General features: G+C 33.9%; 1 long non-coding RNA gene across 1 annotated transcript; it reads left to right on the top strand.

Annotated features, from left to right (window-relative positions):
* On the top strand, positions 1-585 carry LOC109850602. The gene is made up of 2 exons (XR_002249473.1): positions 1-73; positions 260-585. It is a non-coding gene; the product is annotated as an uncharacterized LOC109850602 (long non-coding RNA).

Genomic DNA, 3629 nt, shown 5'->3' with positions numbered 1-3629 from the left:
TGCTGACCAGGGTGCAGAGTCGCCGACGGGGGATTCGGCGTCTACTGGGTTTTATACGATCTCTGATGCGCCGGTGAGTAATCTGATGAATGATTTTGATGATGATGGTGGTGGTTGTTTATTCATCCGGCTGCTTCGCTTGTAGGACCAATTCCAAAATATTTTACTAGAGTTAGGGGACTAATTTCAGTGTACAATAGATTTGGAGGGCTAATACCAAAAAAGGTATTGTTTTGCTAACTGATATTTTTGATTGCAGGGAAGAAGATATTTTGGAGCTGCGGCGTTGGCTGTGGGGGCAATGGTGGCGGGCTTTATTTTGGTTGTTGCTTGACGATAGACGGATTGGTAAACCTGACTGATAATAGAGAGTGGAGTAGAGAGATGGGGAGCGGAATTGACATTTTTTGTTTGTTTGTTTGGAGGGGTATTCTTAATATAGGTAGTAGTTAGAGAAAGATTGGGAGTTTATTTGCTGGTTTCGTGGCTAATTCATGTGCTCGGTATGTAAGTTATCAGGCTATATAGATAGATACGATTATTGTTTTTAATTGGAGCAGATATTTAGTAGTTATGGTTCTGTTGTTTTGGGTTCTAGTTTGGTGTGTCGAATTTGTGTGAATTTTTTTTAATGTTATTAGAACTATATCCAAATTTAATATAAGAGGCCTTGTTTGGATACAAAATTTTAGTCAATTGCAATCTGTTTCAAAGGCTAGTCTGGTTAATAATTAGTTGCTTATATAAGCCAATTATAGAAGAAACTTATATAAGATGTTAGTTATTTGGTAACTAGATATCAGTAACTGCTTAAAAAACAGTTAAGTTGTTTACAATTAAGGTGTTTGGTAGACCTGTTCTCAATGATTATTGTTAAAAGATAAAAAATATATGTAGTATATAAACTGAAAAATGCAGAATTTGCTTTTAAAAGCATTCTCAAATTACTTCTAAAAACATCCTCTTAAAAAAAGAACCAGTTTTAATAAGCATGCCAAAAAAATCACCAAACAACCATTTACTTATTGAAAAGAATAAGCAAAAACGCTCTAAAAAAAAGCAATACCAAACTAGCCCGCACATTGGTAGTATAGGACTCATGCTATATTCACTTTGGTTATGTTGCGACCAAAGCCCTCGACGATATGGAATATGCCAAGATCTAATGCAATTGAAATAAAATTACAACTAAAATCTACAAGTTTCAATCCAAGAATATAAACAAGACAATATGTTAGAAAGTTGTTCGTACGAGATTGTTAGAATATCGTTCGTACAATATCTCTTGTTCGAATAATAAAAAACTCTTATTTACTATTGATATGGTTTGTGAGATGATATATTTCAGGTATAAACAGATATGAGCAAGATGTTGTTCAAGCCGATGTAAAAATTAACACGAATATTGATTTTAGCCTTCGAACCATCGATGGTCAAGAAGCACACATCGATTGTCAAGCATCTTACCAATGGTTACAAGAGAAAATGGGAGAAAAAAATAGAAACATGAATTGACACCATCGATGGTCTACAGTGACTCATCAATTGTCATAGGGAATCATTGATGGTTATAGGAGACAATTGAAAAAACATCCAAAAATCAGAATCAACACCATCGATGGCTATAGTTAAACCATTAATGATCACCATGGAACCATCGATGGTTGTGATGCGCCATCGATGGTTATGTCAAAATTTAGCAGTTTTCATGATTTAATTTTAGCCGTTCGTTAATCCGTTTGATCTCCTATTTTCACTCTGAGTTGAGTATCTCTTTCCTGTCCTATCCAGTACTATTTAAGGAGAGTTAGAGAACATAATTTATAACAAAATTTAAAGAGGAAAATACACAAAGGGAAATATCTTTATTCTAGGGTTTGAGAGAGAGAGAGAGAGAGAGAGAGAGAGAGATGACCAAATTGTCTGAGCCTCATTCAGCTTCTTCTAGGTGCGCTTTTCGTTGGAGTTTGATTCAGATAGGAGTGCCCTATGCTTACATTGCTGCATCTCTTCTTCATGGATCTTCAACTTCAATGATTTAAAAAACTATTTGATAAAAGGCTGTAAGATTGTTCTTAACGTGCTTTAATTATTTTGGTTTGTTGTATTTCAAACTTGTGAGTTTGACGGCGTACTCAAGCCGATGTAATTGAGGGTTGGGCTAGCTAGGGTTATGTTTTTCTGGTCATTGTGAAGATTTAGGTTAGACAACTAGTTTTCGGTAGATTTCAGGGTGCGGTTTTTGAAGCCTACTGAATCGGGCTGTGATTTAGATGAACTCTAGTCATAGTGAGGAAGTTCCTTCGAGAGAAAGAATAGTGAACATAGGATTATAATTTGAACTACTATAAAAACCACATGTGCTCTTGTATTAGTTTGCTTTTTATTTTTTGCTTATTATATTACCGCAGCATTTTCTGATGCTTGTCGAAAAACTATAGCTACTCTATTCACCCCTCCACTAGGTTTGCATTCTAGTTCCAACAAGTTACATCGGAGCCTCGTTACCCATATTTAGATATCACAATCTACGGTAGAGGTGTCAAGCCTTATCATCACTTCAGCTTTTCCTAAGGACAAGCCATCAACTGTCCCTCACTTTTGGACAGCAACAATTACACATATTGGAAATCACCTATAAAAATCTTTTTATTACCTACCAATTTTCATATTTGGGAGTGTATCGAGCACGGGTATCATAATCCTATTGAGAATAAAGGTGGACTAGTTACTGAAAATCTTATGGATAAATAGTCCCCTCAACATAAAAATACTTTTTTTTATATAATTTGAAGCTATGTATATTTTATATTGCTCTCTTATTGTTGCAAAATTTAATAGTGTCTCTAATTAAACTACTGCACTAAAAATTTAGAAGATACTGGAACTTACTCATGAGGAAACTTTGCAGGTTAATGAGGCAAAGCTTACAATGCTAGTGAGAAAATACGAAAAATTTAAGATGAAGGCCTTAGAGAGCATACATGATATGTTCACACGACTCACCGATATTATCAACAAGTCTAAAGCTTTTGGGAAGGAGTACAAAAATAAGGAATTGGATAGAAAAATACTCCGCTCTCTATCTCGGGATTAGGAACCTAAGGTAATGGCCATTGAAGAAGAAGTTCGTCTAAAAGAGAGAAAAGATGTATCAGAAGAATATACGAAGAAGAAGTCATTGACCTTAAAAGCAAGTAAAAAAAATCTTGATCAAAGAAGAAGAAGAAGTCAAACTCGAGTCCTGAAGACGAGGATGATCAATCTCCACTTATAGTTAAGGGATCCAAGTCTTTCCGTAAGTCAAAGAAAGGACAGAAATATCTTTAGAAAAGACGAAATCAGTTCACTAAATAGGTAAATAATAATATCTTAAGTGATTCTAAAACTAAACCCATCTATTATCAATTCAATAAATAGATAAACAATAATTTCTCAAGTTATATCCTTCTTACGATGAGCTTTATTCTAAGTATAAGGAGATGTTAATTTATTTGGAAAATATAGCTCAAAAATATAAAAACTCAAAAAAAAAATAAATATAAACTTGAATAAAGAAAATAAATATTTGTCAAATAAATTTTAATTTTCCTCATTAAATTTGAATTCAGAAGATACAACCTCTTTCA

Source organism: Asparagus officinalis, chromosome 7 (assembly GCF_001876935.1).
Source record: "Asparagus officinalis chromosome 7, Aspof.V1, whole genome shotgun sequence".
NCBI classification, from domain to species: domain Eukaryota; kingdom Viridiplantae; phylum Streptophyta; class Magnoliopsida; order Asparagales; family Asparagaceae; genus Asparagus; species Asparagus officinalis.
The sequence above is the reverse complement of the archived record's forward strand: the minus strand, read 5'-3'. Positions and strand labels throughout refer to the sequence as shown.